This window comes from Topomyia yanbarensis, chromosome 3 (assembly GCF_030247195.1).
Source record: "Topomyia yanbarensis strain Yona2022 chromosome 3, ASM3024719v1, whole genome shotgun sequence".
Lineage (NCBI taxonomy): Eukaryota > Metazoa > Arthropoda > Insecta > Diptera > Culicidae > Topomyia > Topomyia yanbarensis.
In genome coordinates, this window is record NC_080672.1 from 152,276,432 (window position 1) to 152,301,500 (window position 25,069).

The window sequence follows — 25,069 nt, forward strand, 5'->3', positions numbered from 1 at the left end:
GAATGAAAAATCTAAAAAAACCGGTATCTTTGAAAAAACAAGTTTTTATTCAGTTTGCAGTTTTTATGTTTTTTTAAAAAAATATATTTGAGTGGTCTGCTAAGCAAGTAATATATCATGGCAATAGCATGTATCACGCCCAAGCCATTTTCGGAAAAACACGATTTAGAGATAATTGCGTTTAATGTCTCAAGTCAATACAGTCGTGATTCGCTGGTTGGTCACTTTTTTACTGGACCGCTTTTTAGTTGGACATACGCCAGTTGGACCATTGCCCAACTAAAAAGCATCTGAATGTCAAAATTTCGTGTAAAATTCACTTTAACAATCAACCTGACATTAATTAGAGATGTGAGCAGATGCATTTTACGCTCCAAATAGCGAATCAAATTCGTTAGTTGGACAGAGGCTGTGGCCTAACCAGCGAATATTATGCCATGTTAAAATGAGTTTTATTCGACCTACATAGAGTTATCTGTTCCGAGCCATAGTCCTCTTCTGCAGTCGCAGTAAAATGTCAGGATTGTCTTACTGATGCTGACGATGTGCCATTCTTCCCTCTTTAGTAGCCTTTAGCATTGTCCTTCTTTGCGACAAATTCATGGCCATTAGCACCACAAGATATACTTAATACTTGAAAAATCTTCAAAACTGCAACATGCCCTTCGTTTAAAATTCAAGCGAAAGTGAAAGATACTATTTCGACTGATAAAACACCTACAGGAAAGGTCTTTGGACTAGTTTTCAAGATGAGTTAACTGTACCTCGCATTATTGTTTTGCGTGAATTCTTTAACTCATCTTTCAAGAAACTTACTTTTCAGAATATCATTAATGCACTAATACTAGTGTATATTCTGACGAACGTAATGGAATGAACAAGCATTCCGTATGTATTCCAAATATAAGCGTATTTTAGCTTTTGGGGAAAACCCTGAACGCACGAAAATTGAACAGTCACTCAGGTCGCAGAACACCTTCGGCCATTTAGTGCTGTAACTTATGTTCTAGAAGTGTTTCGAAATTTCTTAGAAACATTATTGAGGGAAGCTACGTTAAGAAAATTCAAAAAAAAAATTCAGACTATTCGACACATGCAAGCAGATTTTAGTGAAATAGTAGTGCACCATCGGATCGCGTTCTCATCCCAGATAGCATCATTCAAACATGTATAAATTGAACAAACCTAAGAAAAACAAATTCAAACCTTCATGCATTCCCATCAGTAATTCATTCAGTCGAAACTGCCTTACAGATTGTAACAGCAATACAAATTGGCTCATTCACTTTTCACCCCGTGATACAAAATCCGTTCTAAAAATAACCCATCGAATAGCCAAAAATGAAATCATCAGTCATCAGCCATTGGTTTACTGCTCCCATCCGTAGGCGAAACAACGTGTTGAGGTTTATTTACAGTTGGCCTTCCGACATCCACGGCAAGGTGAGCATCACACTCATGGCTTCGATTTTGATAAACTCGTCCGAGATGATAAATCGACGAAATGTGAAACCGATTTTGCGCGAAACTCGTAATAGAATTAACACGTTTTAAAAATGCTTCAGAACTCCAAAGCAAGGTTGTGATAAACAGCACAACTTTGAACAGCGCACAGTGATTCCACTTCATACAAAAGTTGGCAATAACCCAAAGGTGTGCGTAAATGTTTATTTGATAACTTTCTTCCATGATTTCCATTAGTATCTATTCCTAATATTTTCGAGAAATATATGATCGTCATCATACTGAGAACAAAACAGTTAAACATGCGCACTCTTTATGAATATTTTCGCAGCAATAGTCGTATCTCTTGGCAGTCAGAAATTTGATTCTTGGCAGTCGATAATAATAATAGTTAGTATCAGTTACTGACTAGTGGAACACGAAACTTTCAAATCCAATTTTCCGCAGCTAGGTATGGTGCCCTTATGCGTAAATTGGTTAATCCATTTCTTTCCTTTTTAAAGGTTTTACATTCGCAGGTTACAGGCTCTGATGTCAAATGACAGTTCGTTTTCGTACACTCGTCTGCGACCCAGGGCTTCTGTGCTTGGCTAACCGATACATCACTCGGTACCAGCCAGTTGCTTTAGGTGTTAACGCACGTTGTGTGAACTGTTTGGATTTAGAGTCTAACAGGCACCAATTATATCGTCTAACTGGCAGCAAGTTGGTGTCAGTTAGTGACAATCGAAATACGAAATATTAAAAACCAACTTTTCAGTGCTGAAATATTTTCAACTATCTTTCATAAATATCATTGAGTAATAATCCGATTTTATCAACTAACTGTCCCGGGCCCCGTGGTGGTGGAGGAACGCAATGTGGGAAGCTGAGCTGCAAGCAACCGGGCGGGTCATAGGTGGTGGATAATGCTTAATCGCGATAGCAACTAGTTGTGATTCGCGACCCGAACCAGCAGCGGGGGCTGACTGCGGGTGTGGTAGGACGAGGTAGTGGGCCCTATACGTTCTAGGCCTAAATACCACATGCCCTAAAGCAGCCCTGACAAGGCGAGCCAGCGCCGCCTTTAAATAAGCGCTTAGCCCCAAATCCCTCTCCTCCCGTTATCCTTCCTTTCTTCTGCGGCTGTTCGCCCATCTAAATATGGAATCTGTCCTTCAATGTCAGCTTCTTTCACCGAACAGCCTAGATAAGCCGTGTAGTGTCGGTAGTGGTTGTTTCAACCGGCTAAGAATTACACTACGGACTACCTGTTCCAGTGGTAAAAATCCACCAAACAGGGAACCCCAATTCCATAGTGTCATGCGACCCGTGCTATGGGTAAAATTGTTGAGGGGGTTTAAAACATTCTCAATGGCGAACGGAGCCTGGGAAGAGAGGGCGAACTCCCCAGTATGCTGCATTACGCAGCGGAACGTTCACTCTACACACCGAAGTTTTTTCACCGATGATCCACTTAATTTTGCCGAATTTTTGTTGGCTGGGCGTTTGTTAAGACTCTTGGCTGATGGTAGTTCGGTGAAGTTTTGTTGAGTTTCGATTATCAAATTTCGATGTGTACAGATGAACCTGCCCAGAGGCCGTGTGGTATCCGGCCTAGAATTGAGCCACTGGAGTCCTGCTCCCATGTCGTAGGAGGCGACTGAAAGTAGGAGACCCTAAGTCAAGGTGTAGTTCCGTGCCGAGGACTTAATGACTGGAGGGTCTAAAATATGCCAGTCGCGCACGGAGAATTTTGGGTTTTTCCCTTACTGTGTTATGCGAATCTCTGACACAGTGGACCATTATTTTCTTCGCAAATCGTGGGAATCAAATGATCATGTCCCATTGAAACCTGATATGGCTCGCTATATGCGTTAACATCCCAACTCGCTTGGTGTCCTCTAGTTGTTGTGCAATTTATGTTGGAGATGAAATGTACAGTTCTCTAATCAACAATGGTTAGAATAGCACAAACCAATCTCCAACATAAACGTACAGCAACTATGAATTTATCTTGACTCATGCAGGAAGGTAAAGCTTCCATAGCATTGGTTCAAGAACCGTATTTCCATAAAGGAAACTTCTATTTTGGAAAGTTACTTAACACTGCCTTCATTGCTTACAACAAGACAGGCATGACTAACCCACGTGAAATGTCTCGTGCTTGCATTCTTGCAAATAAGACTATTGACGCGTGTCTCATATCGGAACTCACAACTCGCGATATCTGTGTTGTCACAGTTATGCTGACTGTCGGAAACGTAGACAATATATATATATATATATATATATATATATATATATATATATATATATATATATATATATATATATATATATATATATATATATATATATATATATATATATATATATATATATATATATATATATATATATATATATATATATATATATATATATATATATATATATATATATATATATATATATATATATATATATATATATATATATATATATATATATATATATATATATATATATATTGTTCAGCATACCTACCGCATAACGAATCATCTCCTTCTGATGATTTCAAAAGCATTGTATCATATTGTAGCAGAAATGGGCTTCCGCTCATTATCGGTAGTGATGCGAATGCTCATCACATCATTTGGGGCAGCTCAGACATCAATCTGAGAGGCTCTGAACTGATGGAGTACATAAGTAGTACAAATCTCCATATTCTGAATGTGGGAAACCGACCAACTTTTGCGAGGTCTGGGAGGGAGGAGGTGTTAGACATAACACTTTGCTCTGATAGAATTTTGCATGAACTGGGAAATTGGCAGGTTCCAAATGAAACTGAACCGTCTCTATCTGATCATAAATATATATTTTTCGATCATTTTGATGTCACCTTCAATGTGGTGACATATCGTAATCCTAAATCTACAAACTGGGACCTCTTTTTGGAAAACTTGGCGACTAAATTTCATGGATATTTTCCAACAATTAGTGAACTAGACGACTTAGATGACGTCGTGGATACGACAAATTCATTCATATTAGCATCCTTTGAAGAAGCTTGCCCACTTCGTACTGTTAAATCGACTAGGGGAACCCCTTGGTGGAGGGCTGAGCTTGAAAGAATGAAGAAAGTTATGAGAAGAGCTTGGAACCGGCGTCAGCGTGATGACGCCAAGGCTTTCAGGTCAGCTCGTAGTGCATATAAGAAATGTCTTAGATCTGAGAACCGGCTGGCTGGCAAAGCCTATGCACTAATGTCTCTAGTCTGAATGAGGCTAGCAGATTAAATAAAATTCTCTCCAAATCGAATGATTTTCAGATGAACTCCTTAAAAACCAGAGATGGTGTTTATGTGACGGACGAAAAAGATGTTCTTAATTGTCTCTTAGACACACACTTTCCAGGTTGTATCGATCCGGAGTTGAACAATGTTCACAGATCTCATTCTGGTGATTTGGACTCGTGGGCGTTAGCACGCACATTGGTTTCCACTGAATCGGTCAAGTGGGCAGTTGACAGCTTTGCTCCATACAAATCACCCGGAAAAGATGGAATACTTCCCGTGCTACTGCAAAAGCAATCTAGCTTGGGTGTATTCCTAGATATTGAGGGTGCTTTTGACAATGTGTCCTTCCAGTCTATTCTGGAAGCGACGCGCGGTCATGGGATACCTGCATGTATCTCAGGTTGGATAAACGCAATGCTTAGTAACCGCATACTTTGCTCGTCACTGCGACAGGCTGAGATACGGAAGTTGAGTATTTGCGGTTGTCCTCAGGGCGGCGTTCTGTCACCTTTGTTATGGAACTTAGTAGCTGACGGCTTGTTGAAGAAACTCAATGAGCTTGGATTTCCAACCTACGGGTTTGCTGACGATTACCAAATACTAATTACTGGATTTTGCATCGGAACAATCTTTGACTTTGACTTAATTAGGAATTAGGCATTAAGAGCCGTCGAACAGTGGTGTCGACAAGTTAAACTAACAGTTAACCCAAGCAAAACTTCAATGGTTCTTTTCACGAAGAAGCGAATAACAACCGGGGTTCGTCCCTTGCAGTTCTTTGATTCTGAGCTACTGTGTGCAGATCAAGTCAAATACGTTGGAGTTGGATTCCAAACTGAATTGGTCTGCTCACATTGAGTTCAGAGTCAAGAAAGCGTGCATGGCCTTCGGGCAGTGCAGACGAACTTTTGGAACGACCTGGGGTCTCAAACCTAAATATATCTATTGGATTTACACGACAATTGTACGTCCAATACTGTCATACGGATGCCTTGTATGGTGGCAGAGGGTGGTGACAGTCCAGTCAAAATTAAACCATCTGCAAAGAATGGCGCTCATGGCGTTGACTGGTGCTTTCACCACGACTCCGACTGCTGCTCTTGAGGCACTTCTAAATATCAACCCGATCAGAAGGGCATAACTGATTTATAACACCTGGAGTTCTTCATTTCAAAATTATTTTGAAACAGAACCTGTTATAAATCCGGCTGGTTAGTTGTTAAAATAACAAAAAACAAAACAAAAACCTGACTAATTATAACAAAATTTTAACAAAATTTGATGTGATTTTATCAAAGGTAAAACTAAAAGAGATAAAAATTTTTTTCCAAAAGTATATAGACATTCTATGAGAGAATTGTATCAGATATAATCATCTAATTACAGTGACCTAGTAACAAACGATCAATTCATAAATTGATGGTCTCATAATAGATTATGTTATAATATTGATAGTATAGAAAACTGTCCGCAATACACTTTCAATTCCGTTATCAGAATATAACTCCAGTTGCTATAAATATCAACCATAGTTATAATAGTGTTATTGTTTTGTTATGCTCTTCTGATCGGGAAACCATTACACATACACCTCAAACAAGAGGCACTATCATGTGCATACAGACTGCCGGTTACTGGGCTTTGGAACAGTAATCATGTTGATCTTGCTACCAGTCATACACGATTGTGGTCACAAATGGTTACATGGGGTGAAGATATTCTTGCTCCCAGCGATATTACACTCACTTGTAGTTTTCCTTACAGGACATTCCATGTGAAGATTCCCTCTCGAGAGGAGTGGTTGTCTGGCTATATGGAAAGACAACAACAAACGCAAGTGGTCTGTTACTCTAACGGTTCTCTGATGGAGGGACGTGCTGGTGCTGGTGTCTACTGTCGTGAAATGAGATTGGAACAATCTCACTCAATAGGTAGATACTGTACTGTATTCCAAGCAGAAATCTTTGCGATTATGTGCGGGGTGCAATCGGCCTTTCAACTGAGTTTGTCCGGCAGAGTTATAAACTTCTGCTCCGATAGTCAGGCTGCAATCAAGCCCTTAGCTCAGACAAATCCCGGTCCAAGCTAGTGATCGCCTGCCGAACCCAAATCGAAGAACTAAGCATTGTCAACACTATCTACCTTGTCTGGGTGCCCGGACATTGTGCTATTACTGGAAATGAATGGGCTGACGAATTGGCCAGGGCAGGTTCATCGATTGACTTCGTTGGTCCTGAGCCCGCGCTGCCAATTTCGACAAGTTGGATAAGGGAAAAAATACGGTCCTGGGTTTCGTCCAAACACAGCAATTATTGGAGAAATCTACAAACGTGTCGCCAAACAAAGGCGTTTCTAGAACAACCATGCCCAGTGGTTTCGAAAAATCTCTTACATTTTTCGAAGCTCCACTGCGGCATGCTGACCAGGGCTTTAACCGGCCACTGCAAACTCAATTATCACATGGCAACTATTCAGCGCGCTGAGTCTTTTTCATGTGATCTTTGTGAATCCGACTACGGAACCTCATATCATCTGATATGCAACTGTCCAGCGGTAGCGCAATTGCGATTTCGAGTCTTCAGCCGTCCTTATATAGACGAAACCATGTTTGGACGACTGAAACTCAGAGACATACTAAAGTTTCTTATCCAATGTGGTAAAGAGCTTTAGGCTTATTCGCAGGCAAGTTGAACTACTTGTGAGTTTAACTTACCTGTTGTTTATTTTTGTTTTGCGCTGTTGTTTTCCCCACCCTTCCAATTCTACTTCCCCACAACTCCTTGTCCTTTACTTCCGCTCAGGAAAAGATGAAAACACACGGCAAGGCACAAATCCCCGACTATGTACGGGGAACGTGCCATTTGAGCCAATATATTCTGATTACTGATTCCTGAACTGGCAGCAAGTTGGTGTCAGTTAGTGACAATCGAAACACGAAATATTAAAAACCTACTTTTCAGTGTTGAAATATTTTCAAATATCTTTCATAAATATCATTGAGTAATAATCCGATTTTATCAACTAACTGTGAATTTTTTAGATCAAATTGGAAATTCTAAATCGATTATATAAAGACAGGAAATTGTAATTTGTAACAAAAATAGTAAACTTGAATTATGCTTTAAAAACTAATAAAAAAATCCTTAGGGATAATGTCCTAGCAATATGAGTATTTGAATTGTAATTGTAATCTTGAAATTGTCTCGGAATTTTGTAATTTATTGTTGCGGACCATATGGAAATTTGACCTCGGACCGATCACTTACGGCCCCAGGGGAACCTGCTCTGGAATGTCCGTTCCGGGGTCAAATCAACAAATGGTTCTAAAACCATGAGATACAGCTTACTGATGCAATTCGAAATATTTTGTTACCCATATTGCCAGTATTCCATTTGAAATTCACAAATAGTATCCCAGCACTGGAACATTCTTTCGGAAATCTAGATTCCCGGGAACCGAAAGAAGTAACCCGATTCATTTTTACTAAGTCTAAAAGGGGATGAGTTCCGTAATCCAAACCCAAAAGTATCAAAATCGGCTGGAAATTGCCTTAGTTATTGGTATTTCAGTTTTGTGGGTTTCCGGGTACTCTCGTCGGCCTGTCACGTAGTAAAAAAATTAGGATCCCCTTCTCACTCCCCCCCCCCCCCATCTTACCATATCAATATTAATAGCCCAAAAACTTGACTTAGTGAGGTTCTAAGATGTCACAAAGTTTCAATTTCTATGGATAAAACATAGGAACTTCATTAATTGAAGCCTAAAAAGGTACCCGGGTACCCGTCGGGCACATAGCGGTTAACAATAACCGTTTTGGCGTAGCTTTGCTCAAGATCGCGTAAAGATTTCCTTAAAGTAGATAACAGTTGCTGTAAAATAAGGTTAGTGTGATTCATTTATGTCTTGTCGTAGAATGACGTAGAAGAACATGAATTAAATATACTTTTATGCCATCGCGGTATCACTGTGCAGCGATGTTAGTCAAAACCGTTTGCAACATTTCCTGCTGATTCGAGTGTGAATTAGAAAAGGTAAAAATATATAAAACAAATAGAAGCCAAATCTACAAGTCACGACTGAATGCTTTTTATACAAGACAGAGACGGAATATGGTTAAAATCATCTGACAACGTATTTTTTGCTAATTTTTTGACGCGATGAACGAGATCAAATAAGCCGCGTAAGTATACGTGTTAAGTGCATTCGACTACTAAATAGCGCGATTATTTTCAAGAGTGTTCAAGATTTTGCTTTCTCAATAATCATAAAAAAATTTAAAAAAAAATATTTCCAACAAAAATCGTAATAACATAACTTTTATTTCAAGGTTTTTTATAAATTTTATGATTATTGAGAAAGTTATTCGGGTAGACGAAACATTTTTACTAATGTACACCATGTGGCGGTAGGCCATGAGCAATAAATGCTAGCAAAAATAAACAAATTGTCATTTCTCTCGTATCTCAACTAGGGTTCGTCGCGGTTGCGGTAATTATCGCATCCGCTACGCGAATTTAGCGGCACGGTAAGACGAGTGCCACCGCAGTGGCGGTGCGGGAAATAAGCATTTGCCGCGCGGTGTTACCGCAATCGCACTTTTCAATGTAATTTAAATGTAAACGGTCTTTTTTGATGTTGAATTTGATATAAATCACACAAAAACCGATGTTAACAATTAATTGTTTATTTTGATAGTGTATGGCTTTCAACTTTATGTTGCAAAATAACTTCAGACCAGAGCTGCCAGATGATTTTGTTGAAAATCTGTATCCTCGTTATCTATATTTGTCTGTATTCAATGAAGAAAAATAATTATGATAATTGATCTGCATTCAAAAGTTTGAAGTATTATCTACTATAAATTTAAGCATTAAAAAGGGATTTGAAGTACATACTTTAAAGTAATCTGTATCTGTCCCTGCTCAAGAGTTTTCAATTTTTTCGAATATAAAAGGTGTTATGGTTGACTTGACAATGATTTGTGGAAGAAATGGCTATTCTTAATGAAAACGGCTGCAGAAAGGGTGAGGGTCTACCAATATCGCTGTAAATTGAAATTTCAAAAAACCTGTATAGACTTATCCAGCTGCATTGGTATTGTGTCGTTTTGACGTTTGAATGAGGAAAAAAACAAATCGGTAACACGGCGAATTGGGAGGAAAACAAACTGCTTCTGGGCTTAAGGGGTGGGCGGTAGTATCAAAATGCGAGTTTTCAGTGTGTGCATTTTAAACGCCAGATATCTCAATAAATCTGTATTGTGTATTGAAAATCTGTATTAAATCTGTATTTTGTATCAGGTCGGTATCTCCGCTTAAAAATCTGTATAATATAGATAAATCTGTATAAATGGCAGCTCTGTTTCAGACAAATGTGCACCGCAACATTTTACAAATCGCATTCCGCCGGTTAAATTTTCGACCATTTCGTGAAAAACGCGTTTGCTGGTCTGTAGCTTAAAATGGCCGCTTGATATGTTCCTTTATCTTGCTGAGATCGTAGATTTTTCAAACATTGTGTTAAACCATTTGGAAACTGGTCCTCAAGCACGTCTCGATATAGCTCGTCAGTGGCATTGGCGTTGGCTCCAGTATTATTTTTGAAGAATTCGTTCAACACGCGCATACACTACACAGTCTCTTCTTCGGATTCTATGGAATCTGTAGATTATCATTAGGCCGCTCATCACTACGAATCCTATGAGCCGTCTGATGATTTTCTGGCAGCAAACTGCGGTAATTCTGCAAGGTTTTTTATGCGCATTTCATAATTTCAAGACAAATTTCAGGCCTTCTATTGTATGAGAAATCGCAATGAAAACTGGAACAATTAAAAAATAACGATAAGCATAACTCAGTTGTAAAACATATTCCTTTATATATTTGATAAGAGGGAAGTGGAGTGTTCGAATAATATTTTATGCTCAGTATCCTATAACTCGTCCAAATGCGCACAAAAAATAAAGTATGTATCTCTATAATGGTTAAGAAAAAGAATTTAGCTTGACTTGAACCAGTACTTAGAATTTTTTATGATCAAAATATTGACAGTAATGCGCATGCTATGATTAGTTTATACTATCCTGAAGACCGAAAACAACCGCCTCTATACGTACGCATTGGAAGTTTATCTCCATTGCCAATTATAAAGGTTTACCTCGAATGTGGTACACTAAGGCAAAACGCATAGCGAAATTCATAAGATTTATCTTATGATGAATAGAAATGTAACAAAACTATGTTTTCATAATATTAATATGAAAAACATACAACTTTTATGATTACCTTAGCATTTTATAAGTTATTGCATATGCCTGTCGCATGAATTTCATACGAGCATCTTATGATTCGCATAAACATAAGAGAAATGTATAATATTGTCGTATGATAATTCAAAGATACCTTATGGAACATGAAATCATAGCAAACCGATTTAACAAAATAAATGCCGTTTCATAAGATAATCTTATGATTTACATACGTGCTACTTGTGGCTAAAAATTATACGATATTCCTATGAAATTCGCTGTATTTTTGCCTGAGTGTAGATTTCCATTGTATTGCTTTATTAGCATAAAACAATGCGTTCAATTAATCTATATATAAAAAACAAAGTTGGCGTACGTAAGACCGCGCATCACTTAAGAACGGCATGATGGATTTGCGCAATTAGTTCTTCATTTTATTGATATCATGAATGCTCGAAATAATTTCAATGATGAATACTGTTTTCGGCAGGACGAAGTTTGCCGGGTCAGCTAGTTGCATATATTTGTTTTGCAACTTCCAATAATCAAAATGTGGAGTTTAGTGTTTATTGTTAATTTATAACAATAACATTATACTAACCATTATGATTTGAGAACTAGCTTTGCCAGAACTTTACTTTTTCAGTGAGAGACTTTTCCCATGTTCAGTTTTTGACCAACAGAATCTTTAAACACGACTAATCAAAAATATATTAATATGTCCTTATTTCAATTAAAAATATATTTAAGGACACATAATAATACAGATATAACTTACAAAATAAAGAACTATCAAAACTCTGCTCCCACCGTCCAGATCGGTTATATTTCATTTTTACGGATTTACCATGCGGTTGCAGCGCGGTAACTACAGTACGGTGCGGATTAAAATATGTCTTTTGCGGTTGTGGTGCGGTACATCCATTTACCGCCCGCATCCGTACCGCAACGAATGTTATCCTCAACATCACGCAAAAATAGACGCAGAGTAATGGCAATCGCGCAGTTCTAAATTCCACGAACGAAAGAAAACAACGAACCGTACAAAAAAAAAACGGGAAACGGGGCGACCGCATTTAACATTGAACTTAAGCGGTGCCGAAACCCGTACCATCACCACCGCCGCCACCTTCGTCGTGAACCACGTTTTCGCTTTTCGGACGCCACCAGTGCTCGGGTCGGTTAAGTTCATTGGAACATGCATCTCGTTATTCGTCGAACTCGCTAGCAGCCAATCAACTTAAAGCAAAACGAGGGGAAACAAAATACAAATACAGAAAATTCGCCGAAAACCAGATGATCACGATCTCGACCGATGTCGGACTGAACTCGGAAAACTCCGCAAGAGACAGAGGCAGTGGCGGGAAAATGACAAATTTGGCAGTGTTTAGCGACACAATGATGAATATTATACGGCGTATGAACTTGAGAAACCGTCAAACTCAATTCTTTGTTCAAAGTTTGTGGACTGATTCCCCTATTCAGAACTCGAAAATTACACAGTTCTACAGTGATTTTGATCTTTTCAAGTGGCCTAGTATAGGTTGTAGGTCTCATCAAATGCAACACAACAATGTTTGAAAAAGGTTGTAAACCCTCAAAGTCTCCATTTATAACAAAAAACCGACTTATTCTACCTAGAAGGGAGATGAGACATTTCTGCCAGATAGCACTGTTGGATCATTCATTAGTTTGCAGAACTCATGCGAAATACGCATCCGCCCAGAAGTGGGATGAACACAGATTCTAGTTCTGCACAAATAAACCTCGAATACATCGAAATAAATTATAGAAAATCAAAAAAACGAATGAAATTAAAAAAATTAAAAAGCAAAAAGTGAAAAAAGTTATCAAACTCCTAAATACGTAGAATAATTAATATAAATAAAATAATAAAGTAAATGAATCAAATTAGCTCGGCTTATTAAATGGAAAATTTTAAAAATTCAAAGGAAGAGTTACAAAATTTATAGAATAAATTGAATTAGATCAAATTAACAAATTAAAGTAATGAAAAAAAGAATCGACTGAACAGAAGAAACGAAATAAAATATGTGAGCGGGAAAAAAAATTAATAAACTGAAAGAAATTCATACTATGTTGCGTTTCGGCTTCGCCTCATCAGAAACCGACACTAACACATTGTCACCCTAGTGAGAAATTTTGGTTTTTACCAAATTTTCCTCCTTAGGGTGAAATATAGCATAGTGAAAGAAATTAATTAAAAGAATTAAATTGGTTAAATGAATAAAATAATAAATTTAATTAAATTTCATTCATGAAATGAGCTAAATGAATTAAATTGAATAAATTAATCAAATTGATTAATTAAATTAATTAAACTTATTAAATTAATTAAACAAATTAAATTAATTAAACAAATTAAATGAACTAAATGAATTATAAAAGATTATAAAGAATTAAATGAGTTAAATCCATTCAATGAATTAAATGTATTGAATGAATGCAATAAATACAATTGTTAGAAAAAAATGAAATCAGCCAAAAAAATGCATTTGAAAAATTTGAAAATAAGCTAAAATGAATTTTAAAAATATTTAAACTAATTAATTCAATGACATTACTTTTGGATCTAGTCAAATCATAAAAATAATAAAATGAATAACACGAATTCAATAAATTGGATTCGTTTGAATGAAATAAACGCAATAAGAAAATAAGCGAAAAGAAAAAAAATGAAAGAAGTGAATGATAAAGTAAATAAAATGAATAAAATGAATGAAACGAAAAAATGGAAACAAATAAAATTCAAAAAACTGCACAAAATGTATAAAATCAATAAAATGAAAAAAATAAATTAATTAAAAAATATGGTTAAAATCAATCAAATGAGAATAGAAAGAATAAAATAAACAAAATAAAAAAATGGATAAAAAGAATAAAAAGAACAAAAAACAGAAATGGGTTACAGTTAAGACCCGTTTTTATCAGCCCCTTGGTGAATTTTAGGCTGATAAAACGGGGACATTGACAAAATCGGTACAAATATTTTTGTTTCTTTTTAATAAACCGAAGCTCTTACAATATTATTTTTTAGTCCCTATACATAGCCTCATAAGCTTTTCTGATTATTTAGTTCAAATTTCCCTTAAGAGGGTCTGGCAGTGCAAAATTAAAGAAAATTAGAAGTGTGCTTCGATGCGCTGCCACGATTTTCTGCCCGCGCCGCCGATTGCAGGTTAAAAAAAATTGCGCGCCGGCGTGCCTATAATTTTTACCTGAAATCGGAGTCACGCAAGCGTGGCGAAGCAGCGCATTGGCGCACACCTCTAAAAAAATATTTTTGCATATTTCGGATCTCTAACATAAGAAAAATATGCTCAAGAAAGGATTTACTCGAAATCAGCTTGGTTCGTCTGCTAGAGCCCATCAAATTACCATTTATCCATTTTCATATAAGGCTGACAAAATCGGGTAAAAAAGCTGATAAAACCGGGGGTAGACGAAATAGATAGCTGATAAAATCGGATGCTGATAAAAAGGGGTCCGCTCAGTATATGATTTAAATGAAACATTAAATAATATTAAAAAGTTCTAAAATCAATAGAAGAGGAAAAATGAAATGAATAAAATCAACTCAAGTGAACAAAATGAATGCAGAATAAAATAAATAATTAAAATGAAATGATCATCTATTTAAAAATATTCCAATATTCAAAATGAATAATATAAACGAATAAAATCCATGAAATTAATAAAGCGGTGAAATATATATATATATATATATATATATATATATATATATATATATATATATATATATATATATATATATATATATATATATATATATATATATATATATATATATATATATATAAATATATATATATATATATATATATATATATATATATATATATATATATATATATATATATATATATATATATATATATATATATATATATATATATATATATATATATATATATATATATATATATATATATATATATATATATATATATATATATATATATATATATATATATATATATATATATATATATATATATATATATATATATATATATATATATATATATATATATATATATATATATATATATATATATGGCATGAAATTTAAAAAATCAAATTAAATAAAGTAAATAAATAAAACGAATTAGACAATCTTGTGATTCATTGTCAGAAGGTTGTAAAATGTTTGTGAAAATACCGTTATTTGAAGAATGGATTAACATACAATGCACTTTCTAGTGTATTCATTCTTTTCCGTTTTCACCTTTTCATTTTCGTATCTCTTTTATTGATGGCGTTGTTTAAGATTATCTGGTGTTTTAATTTATTGGTGGACCTTAATAATTTATCAGGAAACTGGAACGTTCGAATTAATTTGGAATTCAAAGATGATTTTATTCGCGTCAAATAGCCAATGCACTATAGGAAGGTTTATGTGACTAACAATATTTTGTTTTATATTCTTTGCAAAAAGCTTGTTTGAATTGATAACATTTTACGACATTCATTAAGGGATTTTTAAACATGATCGAAATTATAAACGCTTGTAGGACTTCTGCACAGAATACAATTTTCAGGTCAAGTATATGAACGCGTAATTAGAAATACTAGACTGAAATAAGGTCGTATGCGCTCTCAAGTATTTTTTTATTCAATTCATTTATTTGATAAGGCACGTTTGCGTTAGCTTAAAGGTGCCAATTCGCTTTCAAGTACCTTAAATAGAAAGTAACAGACATGTAAACTACAGTTGAGGCATAAACATTGTTTAAACTACAAGATTACTTTTTTTCAAATCAATGTTTTTTTAGTCACATTAGTCATGAAAAATCATTTTTAAGAAATATAAACCGGCCTGACAATAGTGAAGTTCTTCTGTTTGAGCGCAACGCAATGATTCAAAACAACAGTTACTCTTACCTTACTTTTACCTCACTACTAGGAGAATTATATGACGATCTGTGCATTCATATACCATCGAACATCAAATTCACGGTTGATCGCAATGCCTAATGCAAGGGTCAAACACCTTAACTTACGAAAAAAATTGATCTTCATCTTTGTAGTGATCTTAGATATTCATGTTCGAGAAATAGTTCACTCATTATTGAGTAAATTCAAAAAGTGTTTTCGGAATCGAATTCCTTAAATAACGTGTATGTGTTATCATACACCGATATTAAAAATCGGACTTCGCCTAAAACAACAGCGGTTTTCGCATAAACCACAGCAAATAAAAACTCTTCATGTATCGGTCTCATTGTTAGTACAGTAATGTTTCGATTCTATCACGGTCGGTCTGTATTTTAGCGTGATAAATTAGAAGAGTGATATATATATATATATATATATATATATATATATATATATATATATATATATATATATATATATATATATATATATATATATATATATATATATATATATATATATATATATATATATATATATATATATATATATATATATATATATATATATATATATATATATATATATATATATATATATATATATATATATATATATATATATATATATATATATATATATATATATATATATATATATATATTTCGAGAGTTGTCCTACTGGAGCTGTAGAGCTAGGTTCTCGGAAGGGCTCCCCGTCAGAATCACATACTACAATTTGCAGACGAGACAGGCAATGTCGCCCAATAAAACACTGCATTAGGCCAATTGTAGCGGGCCGTGATTCTGAATGTGATATTCATTGTACGGTTCAGGTATGTGCGGAAGTAGAGACTCGCGATCGCATGTATCATCGCGAAGGGTTCGAGCATTTGTACGTTAACGTGTTCGATCGCGTGTGCGTTTGTATGTCGCGTGTGCTAACGTGTATGTAACCTCGCGTATATAAAATCTATTTTATAACCGTGTGCATTTCGCATATTCGCGTGTGTTCTTTGGATAATCGTGCGCGGACCGTGAATCTAATACTTTATGTTTGGTGTACGGCTCAGATGCTAAATGAAAGTGAGATCTTCCATATCACGAGTTCCTGGCGATGTCGCCGTAGAGCGTGTGGTCTAGTGGATATGATTGTACGGATCACATTCTGACAGGGAGTGAGTTATCCCATATCACTAGAGTTCCCGGTCATGTCGCCATGGAACGTTTTGTCTAGTGGATATGGGAGCGATTTTTTTTTTTAATTTTTCAATTTTATTTATTTTTTTTTAAATTAACATGGACCTAGACTGTTGGTACCGAGGATAGAGACTTCCGGACGATTCCGATTCATGATGGCGCGAACGCGGGAGTTTGTAGATTAACGCTTGAGATCGCGTTGGTAAGTTTATGAGCGCTGAGACGTTAACCTTATCACCGGGGTATAATCATGCTTGCGAGTTGGTGGGCGTAGGTTGTTTAGAAAATCGCGAGGGGTTCTAACGTTTGTACGCTAACGTGATTTTCTAACATATTTGCGTGTGTTGTGTGTTCTTGAATGGTCGCGCGAACCGTGAGTCTGATATTAAATTTTCGGTGCGCGGCCAGAATTCTGGCAGAAAGTGGGATCCCTTATATCGATAAGCTTCCCGGTCATGTCGCCATGAGACGTGTCGCCGAATAGGTATGAGCGTGTTTGCCCAATTGGTCCAGCTGAAGGCATGGACCCAGGCTTCTGGGATCAAGGATAGACCTCCGAACGTGACCGACTCGTGATCGCGCGCGAGGGCATTTTTGTAGGTTCCCGCTTGAGACCGCGTTTGAGAATGTGTGAGTGTTAAGATCACCATCTTTGCTGACCCAGCTGAAGGCGAGAGTAGAATGGCAGTATAGGATTCGAAAAGAAGAGATAAAAGACAATATATGAGAGACGCAATAGATAAAACAGGTACAAGATACAGCTAAAGTTATGATCATCACATGAAAGACATACATTAGTACTTCAAACACTACTAATACTTGAATACCCAATCACCACACATAGCACATCCTTTCTCAATTATCTATTTGTTACTAGTTGATTGTTTTTTTTTTGAGCGGGTGAATAGAAGAAAGATAAAGAACAGAAAAAAGGCTCCTATCAGCCCTCCCAGCCTCCTCGATACACCACTATCGAGGCGTATTGTAATCAACATATTGAAGCGGGCTTCTTATATAAAGAAAATCTTGCGTCATAATGATTGGTGAATTATTAACATAAGAACTAATTAACCTCTAGTAGTAGCACTTGGTGCAAATAGAAACCAAAAAGAGCGAAGGGTCCTTATATTTAGATAATTCTATTTAGTCTATTGTGGCTTGATGATGTTTACAATACCGTCAAGCCTCCTGCGAGAGGGATAAAGAAATAGATATTAATAGATAATAGAATAGATAAGATAATAGATAACACAGAAATAGATATTACATGTATCTAAACTACTTTTATGTGTTTGGTGATGTGGTTCACGTGGATTGGATTTCTTCAAAAACTACGTGTTTCAGTTTATTAAGTTGATCTAGTTGAGCATTAACTAGTGGCTGAACAGTATGTTTAAGAGAAGGTTCCATCCATAAGAGATTGTCATCTCTGTTTCTGAAAACAGCGAATCCGATTCGTTATAAACGAGTGTTACTCGCCATCTTCACGAGCCAGAGCGACAGAGCGATTTAAGAGGAAAACACCCACCTTCAGTCTGATCATCTCTTATAGATGACAGTCCATCGATCCGAATCGAATGACTCGATCACTATGCTCAAGATCAAATGAGTCCTCGAACAACCGAACCAGCATGTTCCCCCATTTGAAAGTAGAAACATCCATATCAGCCGCCCGCCAAAACACTCGATCGAATGATTATTAGTCATGAGATTCAGAGATCAATGAACCAGCACTCGCTCGGATCTCCCACTCTTATCGACCAAGCAAGAGTACGCGCCCATTAGGCTCATCACCCAAGCCCAGGTATATTAGAAGAGTGATATATTCAAAACAAAACAAAAACATTACATTCAAGCATTAACCCATGCATTTCTATAAACAGAAAGTAATAAAAAGTTAAAGTTAGTCAAAAGAATAAATCATACTAGAGTAATAAGTCTATTTTTCCCATGTTTCTATTATCACACTACCCATTTGAAGCCGTTGGTTAGATCAGCGTCTGCCATTTTTGTTCAACACATTGAGTGAAACGGTATGGCATCACTTTACGTATCCCGTACCGTTTTTTAAAATTGTTAAACCACCCAAAACTAAACGTGAAGGAATCTGGCACGTTAAGGTTTTGGACAAATATCTTAACTATTAAAATCAGTGTATTCGAAGAGACTACGATTCAGGTCTCGTTGTTTCAACATCCATAGAAACAGTCCCATCTCCAATTGTTGATGTTGTCCTTTCAAAACAAAAGTATTCACATCGATTCAAAAGAAAATGCATATCGCTGCATACCTACCATATCTTGCATATTTTGGTTTTCTCATTATTTTGTCCAGTCCTGTGCTAATTAAATGTCGTAAAAAAATATTGACTCACTCTTAGTCGTTCATAAAAAAGTAAAAATAAAATAAAAATAAAAATCAATTGATTTGCTTCTTCGTTTGCTGTTGCAGCTCTGGCTCATGTGCGTTCGCTACGCCAAGTTGCTCTGCTTCATTTTCAGGCTTCATAGAATGGCGTACGAACGGTTCGAGTAGAGATTTTTCCCATGTTTGCGAACAACGAAATTATTCCGTCAATTCTCGAGTGAGTAAGAGAAGAAACTACTGGATTATTCGAATAGAACTGTGAATCGAGTGATTGAAAAGGAGAATAAAACTGCCCTCAACTGAACTTTTCGAACAACTCAAAATCATCCAAAAAAATTAAGATTGATTCTAGCTCAGCGAAAAAAATGAATACTAACCGCTCCACTCTTGGCGAATCCGCTTCCGAAAATGCTTCAAATGTTTCCGAGAAAATAAACAACCCAACCCAAGTCCCAAACAATAAAATACGGCCAGAATCCGAGCCCGCATGGTGTACGACCAGGTGCTGATGATGCTCAATGGATGTGAATTGATTGACGATGAATACCAAAAGCCAGTTTAAAACAAATTCCGTAGCTCAAATTGTACAAGGCTCCTGCCCGCGGAAAGCTTCTTGGCAAGTTCAAGTTTGTTTTTAAGAAAAATAATTATGGTTTGGCAAAAAAATAATAAAACTACGAATTTTGAAGTATTGACAATAGGTAATATACTTTACAAAATACATTGTTGTTTTTAACCAACCATATTAACACTTTTTTGTGGGTCGGGGTACTTTGTGCAATCTAAAATTGAATATGTCTTATCATAATGTTTTCCAGCAGAACTTGTAGTATCCAAACACTATGTTTAAACGTATTTCAAATCTATCCCAATAAAAACTCAAAGCAAATCTTGTATTGTATAAAGTAACTATCATATAAATGTTATTTATTCCAAACACTACTAGATTAGAAATCATCAGGTGCTACAAAATAAAAAATATTAATGTACTTTTAAAGTGGTCTGTGAAAGGTTGTAGGTCAAATGCAACACAAAACCACGTTTGATCTATTTAATATACCCTCACAATCTCGATTTATAACAAAAAAACATTTTTTCAGGATTTTTAGCACGACAACATTTTCTGCGCGGTCATTTTCCAACCGTTTTTAATTTCTCTGAATGTTTTGGAAGGAAGAAGAAATGACCAAAGGTATGCTATGTTTTGCTCTTTTGTTAAAAATACTGTGCGGTTTTGGGGCAACAAAATGAAGGTATTATTATTATTTTATGATTTTTTCCATAAAAAATATGAAAATTGCTCAACATTCTGCTAAAGAAGCGTCTTTGTTTTAATATGTATTTACAGAGAATTTAATTTCGCATCCAACGACCTATTTGTGATCAAAATCAGTAAGAAAATGGCAGAGTTTTTAATATTTTTCCAAATTAGAAACTTCCTCGCATGACCATTTAAGGGGAGCACCTGGTGTAAAGTACTCAAAACGAAAGTTATTTTTAGTGTAATGTTAGGATCGCTTTATATATTCATTGTGCACGAAAAAAAATATTTTCAGTCACACAGAGCCACACATACAAGCGTTCCAAGACGTTCAACGATTTCCAAGTCAAGGAGCGCCGCGGAAACGAACACGTTAACTCTTGATAAAATTGTCTGATACGGGAAATTTAATGTTTTGTAAAGCTTAGAGTTGTAGTTAGTCGATGAAACACAAAAAATTGAAAAAAAATTCGGAAAATGACATTATGAAAACCGAAAAATCTCATATATCACTGTAAAATTCACTCATTTTACTTCAAAATAATAGGGAGAAAACATTTTTTATTCAGTTTTCTGTAGTCAAGTCCATTCGTTGATTAGTTTTCGTTATCGTGTTCGCCGATTTGAAAAACGCGGTTTCAGGAAAAAACGCTATTAAAAGGTGTCCCACATCAAAATTGCATGACGGAAAAAACGCTGTAGGAAAGAACCCATTGAAAAATTTGAGTAGAAGTAGTTTAGAGTGTATTGTTTACACTGTCTTTTCATCGCCGTCAGTTTTTCGAAAATTGTTTCCGATAGATTGAAATCTGCGTGTGTTATAGCAAATACGCGTGTTGAATGCATAGCAGATTAAAATAAAAGTTCAGTGTTCCCACAGAGATTGCGGGAGACCTTTATAGAGGTTCAATACTAACAATTAAGCGAATAAAAATGAAGTCAAGTATTTTGCACTCTACACCAGACAAAATTTCAAAAAAAATTTTTTTGCTCGATTACGTAAACATTCAAAAGTATTTGTGGGAGCTTTGAGCTTTAAATTGAAAAAAACTGAAGATATACATAATTATAGAATCCTATAGTGCGAGACAATACCTCACTAACCCCTTAAGAGTTCATGCGAGGGTGCTTCTAATTTGGAAAAAAATTAACACTGCCATTTTTCAACCGATTGTGGTCATAAATAGGTCGTTGGATGCAAAATTGAATGTTCTGTATAAACTTTTATTAAAACTAAGACGCTTCTTTAGCAGAATGTTGAATTTCATGGAAAAATATTTTTGATCAAAGAACGTAATGAGGCATACCTTTAGAAAGATCATTTCTTCTTTCCAGAACACTCAAATGATTAAAAATCGGTTGAAAAATGAACGAGCAGAAAGACCCGAAAAATGGTTATTTTGCCATAAATCAAGATTTTGAGGGTACACAACATTTTTCAAACATTGTTTTGTGTTGCATTTGGATGCATCTCAACCTATACTAGATGACTTGAAAAGTACAAAACCACTGTAGGGTAAAAGGGTATAATACGCCCCACCGGGGCTAAATGCCCCTCTTCGATTCCCAGGATTCCTGAATTATCTAAAAAGTAAAAATGACTGATAACAGTATCGTTTCATGAAATCAACGTACTAAGTTAGTTTGGTATTTTTAATATGTTGCAAAACAACAATATACACAAAAGTTTCAAAAGAGCTACTTTTATGTAAGCTTCCACTTTTTCCAAAAGCATTACAACCAATTAGAAATATTCGGATTCGATAGAACTATTTCAAGTAGCTTACTAGAATGTTATAGTTACTATCTTAGTTTATAGCTTGGCTTAAAACTATGTGTGTGTGTAGAATTATTCATGTATTCACAACAGCTCATCACCGGCCAAAACGCCCCACCGATTGCTGTGGGGCATACCGTCCTCTTGTTGTGGGGCATATTACACTTTCACCGGGGGCATTTTGCCCTGGGTGAAAAAAAAACTAGAATTTAGGCATCTTTGAAAAATGTTTTATTGTACTTGTATCAGGATATTTGTAGTAAAAAATGAAACGGGTACTAATTTCTAACTAATATAACAATAAATTAGAGTAGTTAGTGAGAAGATCATAGCGTCAAATGGTGAAATATAGCTATTTTTGCTTAAGGGGGGCGTATTAGACCTGTTTACCCTAGTACCATCAGAAGTATCATACATCAGAAGTAACGGAATGAGTGTAAAGTTTTGTGGCGTCCATCACCATTGAGTGGTTTACCGAAAATGTCAATATTGGTAACGGTCATGGATTGATATAAATTAGAAAATTTGATTTGAAAATCCTCTAAATTTAACCCCATTGATCGATTCGTGGCCCTAATAAACTGGGTAATACTATATAAAATCATTGTACACAATTACGCCTTGTGATGTGTGATTTATTTTCAATTTCGTGCAGCATAGCAGCGTTCTGAATCATTCGCAAAAATTCATATTATACCAATCATTTTTAGGTACTGTGTGATCATGGCAACTCTGAACCATTATCGCGGATCGCCAAACATTTGCTGTGCCTGATGAGAATTTCGTAGCGAGAGAAGTTCCACCGCTCTGGTGTAGATACAGCATGTACGTGCATTGGTTACCACTTAGCCAGTATTAGTGCGACACTAAAGTATCTTGTACAGACTGAAGCAAATCCGTCGAAAGATCATGTGTTGGTATGTCTGTGTACAATACATTACCCCACAAATTGTTACCGAAAGTACGTGTTGATCATCTTCTCAGCAATACTTGGGGACAAGAATTTCGGTGCTCAACGATCGCAAGACATATTTCGAATACGCGGCTAAGGCATTTTGTACGGAAAAAATTGCGTTTCACAGATATTTCTTCTTGATCACATGCAAACACACTGAGTAAACCAACACATCAATAAGATTCGTCAAAATACTAACCCGTGCGAAATATGTTCGTTCCGTCTCGTACCAATTGGGTGGTGATTTGTTGAACCTTCTAAGAATGATTAAAGGCGAATTACGAGCCAAAGTTAAGGCTGGTCTATTTCATTCACTTGCTAATAATTCACCAACATTGCCGTTTGATTGCACAATTGATACCTATTTAGAGATGATTTCAGCTATGTCAATAATTGAAATCACTTAACTATAAATGAACTTTTTCAAAATGTTTATATTGCACTTTTAAACATTTGCACTACCAACCGCAATCGTTCGTATTCCTAAATTCTCATAAAATTTGTTTATTCAACTGATTAAAAACAACGATCGCATTGCGCTCTCACTGCTCTCTTTACTTGCCTGTGCCAGCACTAGACACTGATAACTTCAGCTCTTGAACCACATCTATATTTTTTTTCGTTTTGCAAGTGCTAATCGCCACTACACCACACTATGGCTTCCTTCTTTCCTGCTCTCCGAGTTGCTTTTGCTCTCACTTTTGCACAATTGATTCAAAAAGTAGTGTAATCGCTAGAATTGCAAGCAAAAATACCAACTTGATTAGTACACACCACATATACCAAGCGCAGCCACTTCCGAGGAGGGAGGTTCGTTCCTCGAAACGCGTTCGAATCGTATCGAGTTTCGATTGAGACTGTCCAGTCAACCCAACATGCCCACCCGTGGAGGCTACAGAGGACGAGATTGTCGCCATATGATCACTTCCACCTCGCAGTGGTGGTGAGTGCTACTCGTTCGGTTGCACCAACACAAAAAGCGCAACAAGTTGTGACTTGTGAGTAACTATCAACTCAGTGTTCGTGTCAGTGTGCATGGATCGGTACCCACGGTCAGTGTTTTGATTTTGCTGCATTTTTGCTTTTCAATACAGTGAACCGTTCTACTGATAAGAAATAGAACCAATGCAAGGCGAGAATGGCGCGGCTGCGATACGCACCGACCACTGAAACTACCTATTCGTAATCATGGACTAATTCTTTAGGGTCTCTACACATGCATACTCACCCATTCACTAGTTCTAGTCAGACAGGAAAAAAAATCTTGTTTCTTGTATCACACCGCAGACCGGTCGCATTAAGCGTCTTTATGTTTTTGAACGCACTGCGCCTTCCCTATACCAAGTTTCTTATGGCCCCTAGTACATTCTGGTAGTAGCATATTTTCAGCCATGTTGGTGGGAAACAGATGCGATGCAAATAAAACCAAGCACTCAACGGCATTGTTGTGCTACACTTTGATACTGCGATAAATAATTAATATAATTGTATTAGCTATTTCTTAGGGCATGTCATGCATGAATACATGATTATGGCAAAGAAAGTGAAAAAATAAGATCACGACTAGGAAAAGGGAACACATCTCATTAGTAGCAGGTTTATAGAGAAGTATGATTTTT

The 25,069-nt window shown here is 36.1% G+C and overlaps 1 protein-coding gene across 2 annotated transcripts in view; it reads right to left on the bottom strand.

The window, feature by feature from the left end:
* The window catches only part of LOC131692402 (receptor-type guanylate cyclase Gyc76C-like), a 158,131-nt gene extending 133,839 nt beyond the window's left edge, over positions 1–24,292 (bottom strand). For both annotated transcript variants that reach the window (XM_058979423.1, XM_058979421.1), the window contains exon 1: positions 23,650–24,292. The gene's annotated coding sequence lies outside the window, so the exon portion shown is untranslated. The remainder of the gene's footprint in view (positions 1–23,649) is intronic.
* Positions 24,293–25,069: the final 777 nt, after the last annotated feature.